The sequence below is a fragment of the Nomascus leucogenys genome, chromosome 2, assembly GCF_006542625.1.
Source record: "Nomascus leucogenys isolate Asia chromosome 2, Asia_NLE_v1, whole genome shotgun sequence".
NCBI lineage: Eukaryota > Metazoa > Chordata > Mammalia > Primates > Hylobatidae > Nomascus > Nomascus leucogenys.
Genome location: NC_044382.1, coordinates 113,137,835 through 113,146,282, shown reverse-complemented (window position 1 = coordinate 113,146,282; position 8,448 = coordinate 113,137,835).

Sequence of the window (8,448 nt, the reverse complement as noted above, 5' to 3'; positions counted from 1 at the left end):
GAGAAGATGCTTGAAATGATTAAAAAAAAATTTGAATGTTTTCTTCAGACTTGTTTTGTTACCTAACATATGGTCTATCCTTGAAAATGAACCATGTGCTGAGGAGAAGAATGTGTATTTGGCATCCTTGAATGAAGTGTTCTGTAAACATCTGTTAGGTGCATTTGATCTATAGTGCAGATTAAGTCTGATGTTTCTTTGTTGATTTTCTTTCTGAAAGATCTGTTCAAAGCTGAAAGTGGGGTGCTAAAGTCTCCAACTATTATTGCTTTAGTGACTATCTCTCACACAATAAAGGATAAATTATTTTCCACCGATACCTCTCTTCTCCTTGAGTCAAGAACCAAGAAATTCAAATTAGCAGCACACAAACTTGGGCAGGCCCTTGGAAGCAAAATGACCTATTGTGAAGCTCCATGTCCTCTAATAGGCAAAATAAACAATAGACTAGCAAAAACCTCAGTCGTTTTTTAAAAATAACTGAGGATGGAATCTTTTCCCCACTTTCATGCAAGAAATAGACCAGCCACTGGCACGTGAAACTGAAAACAATAAAGACTTAAACCAGATATGAGAATAGGTTTTCTGAATATTTTACCCTTTGTGTTTTCTGTAATGTAACCATAATGGTTATAGCTTGAATGTTATAGGGAGTCTGGACTGAGCCGAGGAACCTCGAAAGACGGCCCACCCCAGGTTGTATACCTCAGGATTTCCATTCCTCTCTGGCTAAAGCATTGGAAAACATCACATTTCTGGGGAAAAGAGGAACAGAACCTGAGCTGTTTCAGCTCCTCTCTTCCCTATCTCAGGATGTTACATTCTGGCACATTCTACAGTTATTCTTGAGAACTACAAGCAAAAAATGGAGAGAACTGGGTCCATCCAGGGCAACCACTGGGTTCCTCCAAGGCCACTGAGCCATTACAGTTTGGCTACAGCACTCTACACTATGCACCATTTTATTTAATTCACATCCAAGTTCTGAAATTTCCATAGACCATGGGTTTATGTCTTCAGAAAATTACTGTTGAAAGGTCAACACGTTATTGAAGTGGGGATTAAAATTTATCAACAGTATCTTTAAAACAAATATATTATTAAGATAATTTTGATATAGGTCAAACTGCACAAATACATTCTCAAATGTTGAATAAAGAGTGATGAGATTGACACATATTAGTAAGGTAAACAACTTGAGCTAGAAAAGTAAAAAAGAAAAAGTATGAGTTTCTAAGTTTCCCAGGTTGTACCAGAGCCACTTGTGCTGAGCAAATTTTCTTGCTTTGTGAGTCTACCTTATCTCTGTTATCTGAGGCCATGAAGCCTAGAATTCTGACTTGTGATTTCTCCATGTTCCATGGTATCTTTTTTGTGTGTTTCTCCCTATATGTCTTCCTTTCCCTCTCGCCAACCCCTGCAGACACACACACTGTGTGTGGATAGCACAATGTCATAGGACTACTAAGAATGGGAAATTTGATATCTCAAGCCTGAATGAGGTTAGGGGAGGGGGAATAATATTTTGCACCCAGGGAGAGAAAGCTGAGTCAGGGTCACCCTAAGATAAAAGCTGCCAGTTTGTAGTAACTCTTCACAGAATGAGCCAAATAAATAATTACTTTGACCTTGTCTTTCTATCTAATTCTCATTTCTTACCTATGCTCCCCATTAGCTAGTCCCCATCCCCCAGAAGCCATTGCGAAACAGACCCCAAGGGCTGCTCATATAGTCACAAAGCAGCTAGAGGATCTTGAAGATAGATCTAGAGAGGTGAATGAGAGATAACCAGTAGAGTAAAAAATGTTCAAATAAATAAATGTTTGCAACAGTTACTTCACAGTATTTAGACAATCGATGAAACAAATTCATACTAAAATTATAGTAGATTTATTCTTTATCCCAATTACCTAAAATACTTGTTCATAGACATATTAGTTTGTTTCCATGGTGCTGATAAAGACTTGACTGAGACTGTGTAATTTATACAAGAAAAAGGGTTTAATTGACTGACCGTTCTGCATGGCTGGGGAGGCCTCACAATCATGGTGGAAAGCAAGGAGGAGCAAATCACATATTACACGGAGGGTAGCAGGCAAATAGAGAGCTTGTGCAGGGAATCTCCCCCTTATAAAACCATCAGATCTCTTGAGACTTACTCACTATCACAAGAACAGCATGGGAAAACTTGCCCCCATGATTCAGTTAACTTCCACTGGGTGCCTCCCACAATATGTGGGAATTCAAGATGAGATCTGGGTGGGGACACAGCCAAAACATATCAGTATCAATAGAACAAATTATATATACATATATTTAATATATATTATAGATAGATAGATAGATAGATAGATAGATAGATAGATAGATAGATAGATGATAGATAGAGAACTGGGCAAGAGTACTCAGGATTTATATTCAGTGATGAACTGATGAATTTTACATAGTAGAGGAAAACAATTCCGTACAGAACAACAACTTTTTTTCAATAAAATTTTATTTTATTTTATTTTATTTATTTTGAGACGGAGTCTCGCTCTGTTGCCCAGGCTGGAGTGCAGTGATGCAATCTTGGCTCACTCAACCTCTTCCTCCCAGGTTCAAGTGATTCTCCTGCCTCAGCGTCCCGAGTAGCTGGGATTACAGGTGCCGGCTACCATGCCTGGCTAATTTTTGTATTTTTAGTAGAGACGGGGTTTCACCATGTTGGTCAGGCTGGTCTCAAACTCCTGACATCATGATCCACCTGCCTCGGCCTCGCAAAGTGCTGGGATTACAGGCGTGAGCCACCGCACCTAGCCTCATTGCTGTAAAGATACTGATTGTAGTCATCTATTTTTGAGACTTCATTACATAAAATCCTCAAAAGATATCTATTCCACAGAAGTCAAGTGATCAAAAGAGAAGAAAATCTAAATTAGTCCCTCATTCATACTATGGAAAACATTTTAGTAGAATGTTAAAATTAAAATTACTATAGTATTTGAAATAAGTGTCTAATCTTAAGCACAAAATATTATTATTCTGTCCCCCATCAGATCCTATGACCTAAATAAATTAGTTGTAAACCAAATGTTAAAAGAAAACCACAACCAAAGTAACAACTTGATTTAAACTGCATTATTTCTCTGATATCATACGTGATAATATTCAAGATGTATTATCCACTTAAATTTAGACTAACCATGTTTCCATATCACCAAGAGAAGCGAATTTCTGGGTTATGGTCATTGTACTATGGCTATGTTATTAACATTAGTGACTGGGTAGAGTTACGCTACCTTAACTCTCATTACAATTTTTCAACACTTCTTTAAATCTAAAATTATATAATAATAGAAAGCTTTAAAAAAGCTTATCAAACCAATACTGAATTACCTTTGATGATATATGTTTAAACAATATTTACAAAACTACAAATCTTCTGAATATAATACGTGCATTTGGGAAAAGGACAAGCAGAAAAGTAGCAGTTGGAAGTCCATTAATAAAAATTTTCTGGCAGGCATATTTACCCTAGGAGTCTAAAGAAAAATAAGAACAAAAAGTATTAAACTTGTGACTTACAAATTTTAAAAATATTGCTGCATGTTTGGTATGAGGTTCTGGGATTTTATTTTTCAGTCTTTTGAGAAGAGAAATATGTTTGTGTGAAATTTTGATATGGAATTTTTATTGCATGAGGCAAAAGAATGGAATTATATTGGAAACCTGTTTTAGGAAACAATTTTAATAATAATTGCCCATGAAATATAATAAAGCAAAAACATCAACTTAGTTGTCAGTAACCTAAATGAGTGCCATCAATAGAGTCATTTTTTGACAGCAGAGTAAAAATACAAATCGTGTATTTACACCCACGATATTTATATTTTTATAATAAAAAAATCTTTCAGTTTATACCTTTTCATAGCCCGTAAAAATGAGTCACTTAGAGAACTATAGTAAAAGAGCATTTTAAAATATTCTACTATTAATTTTTTAAAAGGGAGGCATGTAGTTTAACAACTAAGAGACTCTGTGTCATCATTTTGCAATTAAAATAATTAGATTTAATTTAATTACAAAATTGTCAAATGACTCAGAAAAAAATAGGTGTTTGACTTACAAACTGAAAAGTACAATACCAGCTGATATGGTTTGGCTGTGGCCCCATCTAAAACCTCATCTTGAATTGTAATCCTTAAGTGTCAAGGGTGGGACCAGGTGGAGGTAATTGGATCGTGGTGGTGGTTCCGCCATTCTGTTCTCCCGATAGTAAGTGAGTTCTCACGAGATCTGATGGTTTTATAAGCATCTGGCGTTTCCCCTGCTTGCACTTCTCCTTCTTGCCACCTTGTGATGAAGGTGCTTGTTTCCTCTTCGCCTTCTGCCATGATTGTAAGTTTCCTGAGGCCTCCCGAACCATGCTGAACTGTGAGTTAATTAAACCTCCTTTCTTTAGAAATTATCCACTCTCGGGCAGTTCTTTACCGCAGTATGAAAACAAACTCATACACCAGCATTCATTTTACTGCTTAAACATCTGTAATAATTTATAAGAATAACGGTGATAACCTTTATTCTAAGTAACAGAGTGCATAGTAGAAAAAAAATGTATTGTTACTGGCACTTGACAAGTTTTAGGATTAGCATGAAGAGGTGTAGCCAAGAAATTTATGAGATGTTCACCTCAAAAATCTAGGTAAAATTGACCTGAAACTTTAACTTCTTGACCTGAAGAACTCCAAAGCATTCTCCTTAATGTTTGCAAATTCCCAGGGACATGTATTTATCAGCTCCTGGCATCTGAGTTCTCACACACCAGCAATTGTTTGTCTGCTTCAGTACAGAAGCCAAATTTACTCCTTTTATTGCACACACACACACACACTCATGCACACAAATGCAATTCAATCACACAAAGTATTCAGGTATAAAATAACATGAATTTGTATGGGTCCCAAGGATAATTCATTTTGTACACAGCTGGTATCTTCCTCTCTTTTTCCGCTTTCTTATCTCCATATTCTTCCCTTGGTTTCTTTCTCTAAAAGGCCACCATTTTGTTGGTTATGGTCTGACTGAAAACTTAGGGCTTCCGTATCCAATATACAGTCAAGCGTCAATTAATGGCAAGAATACATTTTCTGAGGAAAACATTATTAGCTGATTTTGACATTGTGCCAGCAACATAGAGTGTAGTTACAAAACCCTAGGTGGTATAGCCTACTACACACCTAGGCCTTATGGTACAGCCTATTGCTCCTAGGTTACAAAGCTGCATAGCATGTTACTATACTGAATACTTTAAGAAATTGTAACAGTTGTAAGTATTAGTGTCTCTAAACATAGAAAGGGCATAGTGAAAATGCAATATTATAAATTTATAGGACCACCATCTTATATGCATCTATCATTGACCAAAACCTCACTATGAGTCACATGAGACATATTGTATATATAATTTATATGTACAATTTATTTCTCCTTAGATGAATTATACTGCCACTAGGTGAGGGAAAATATATTCTTCACATTATTATCTATGTTCCAGTAGTGTTTTGGTCACTTGATGAGCATTTAGACTAATGGGAGAAGGCCGGATACTATCCTTTTTTAAATTTATTTATTTGTTACTCTTTGTATTTCATTTTAGTTAGTTTCTATTGCTATGCCTTTATGTTCATTTTTTAAAATTGCAATTTATTTTAGATAACAGGTGGTACATGTGCAGGTTTGCTACCTGGATATATTTTACCCAGGTTATGAGGATAGTATCCAATAGGTAGCTTTTCAACTCATGGCTCCCTCTCTCCCTCCTCCATTTAATAGTTCACAGTGTTTATTATTCTCATGTTTATGTCCATGTGAGCTCAATGTTTAGCTCTTACTTACAAGTGAGAACATGTCATATTTGGTTTTGTGTTCCTGTGTTAGTTTTCTTAGGATTCTGGCCTCCAACTCCATCCATGTTGCTACAAAGGACATGGGTCCATTTTTTTACGGCTATGTAGTATTCCATGGTATATGTGTACCACATTTTCTTTATCCAATCCATCATGGGCACCTAGGTTCATTCTATGTCTCTCCTATTTTGAATAGTGTGGCAATGATGAAAATATGATATAAATTATTATTGGCTATAGAAGAATGTATTCTCTAATCTCATCTTAGGTATCGATTTTTTGATATCATAAAATAGTGGATAGAAATATCAATAAAAAATCTTTTCTTGGTGGGGGAAATGCTTTTTAGAGTATTATTTGACTTTAAAAAATGTCAATTACATTATTTAAATTTGCAATTAAAATAATTAGATTTAATTTAATTACAAAATTGTCAAATGACTCAGAAAAAAATAGGTGTTTGATTTACAAACTGAAAAGTACAATACCAGCTGATATGGTTTGGCTGTGGCCCCATCTAAAACCTCATCTTGAATTGTAATCCTTAAGCGTCAAGGGTGGGACCAGGTGGAGGTAATTGGATCGTGGTGGTGGTTCCGCCATTCTATTCTCCTGATAGTGAGTTCTCACAAGATCAGATGTCTCAAACACACTATAGTATTTTATATCCATATATTTTTCCCTATGCTCCGCGTTGTACATTGTGGTTTTCCAGTGTGAATTCAGTTGTTTTTCAAAAAGGAAGCCATTCTAGGTACTTCAAAGAGGAAGAATTTTTTATTTAGAAAAATAAAGTTTTAAAACTTATTGGCAGGATTAGGAAAGTAACTATCCTAGAACACACCACTGAATATTCAAGAAATCAGGCAGTGCCAGAATCACAGGAACCGATGTTTGTATTGTCAGCTGTCTACATCATCGAAGTGGTTGATCTGTCAGAGAACAGCCAGAATCTTCTTGGCAAATCTCATGCTGATCACCTGCTAAAATCCAGGCATTTGGCTGCTACTGCTGAAAACGCAATTACTGCTGAATCTCTCTAGCTGACCAAATCTCATATAAATAGCTCTCATTGGTGAAATCTAACCTAGAAGTGAAGAATCCTAATATACTGTGAAAAATTCTGGGAAATATGCTTTTCTGGCTTTCAGTTCCTGCAATGTAAAAAGCGTATAGAAAGATAACAGTGCCATAGTTACCGACATGATTAGCAAACTAAGTTTTGTAAATTTTATCCAATTGAAAATGACTACTAGGTTCCCATCAAGCAGTGCTTGACCATAAATATTATAGGAAAGAAAATACAGAAGCAGCGGAGAACATTCTTACATACATTGATGGGTTTCAATAGTCTTGAAAAGTAGCTACTGAACAATGAAGTTAAATATATTTTTTAGCAGCAGAGAAACATATGACTCAATACAAAAAGGTGAAATAAAGAGAGGGGGTCAGATTAAAAATACAATTGCTTTTGAAATAGGTCATTTATTGTTAATGAACATAATTCCTCTCATTGTATAAATTTAAATTTCTATAATATTAAAACTGCATGATGAATATATGATGCATAAATAACTCTCCTGTAAGATAGATTTTTTTAAACAATGAAGTTTCTTATAGTAATGCTAATTTACTAATCTTTTTTGTGATCCTTAATCTTCCAGCAAAATATTTTCATATGCTTTTTCTTGAACACTGACTACACCTCATTTTGGTCCAAAAAATAAATTATCAAATATATTAAGAATGTATGTGAGCCAAAATCTTATTTAACTTCTAAATATATTTTTATTTAATGCATATTCAACAAAGATCATTTCCCTGACTAACAGATAACAAAATGCATTTTTTAAAATAGCACATTGTTCTATTGTTTGTTTTAGGTAAATACTGGATGGTAATAACAATAATAGCAATAATAGTTAATACTTGCTGATTATTTATTAAGGAGCAGGTAGTCTGCTAAGTATTTTATATGTATTATCCAATTTAATCTCCACAAAAGTGCTATGAAAACTGGCATTGTATTTATCCTCATTTTATAATTTATGAAATTTTACACAACGAATTTGCCTGTAGCTGGGTTTCAGACACAGGCAATCTGGATCTAGAGCTCACACTTTTACCTACTAATCCTTCCTGATGAACATTAATATGGCAACACATTAGACACTGAGGACTACTAAGTAGGGGAAGGGGGGCAAGGATTTTGGGTTGAAAAACTACTTCTTGGGTACTATTCTAACTAAATGGGTCCAATTTACCAGTGTAACAATCCTACACATGTACTCTGTAGATCTAAAATAAAAGCTGAAATTAAAAAATAAAAAACTGCTCTCTCCAAATTACATCTCTATGGTTTTACAGGATACTATGCTTATAGAATAATAAAAGGGCATTAATTAAATCCTCCAGAGAAACATATGACTTGGTGACATCTCTTTTTTGAGGAATTCCAAAGCAATGAAGGACTATTTGAGCTGCAACCATTCATGGAAATTGTCATGTACAACTTATTTAAGTCAGCTCCCAATGCACTAACATATACAAAGATGCTCTA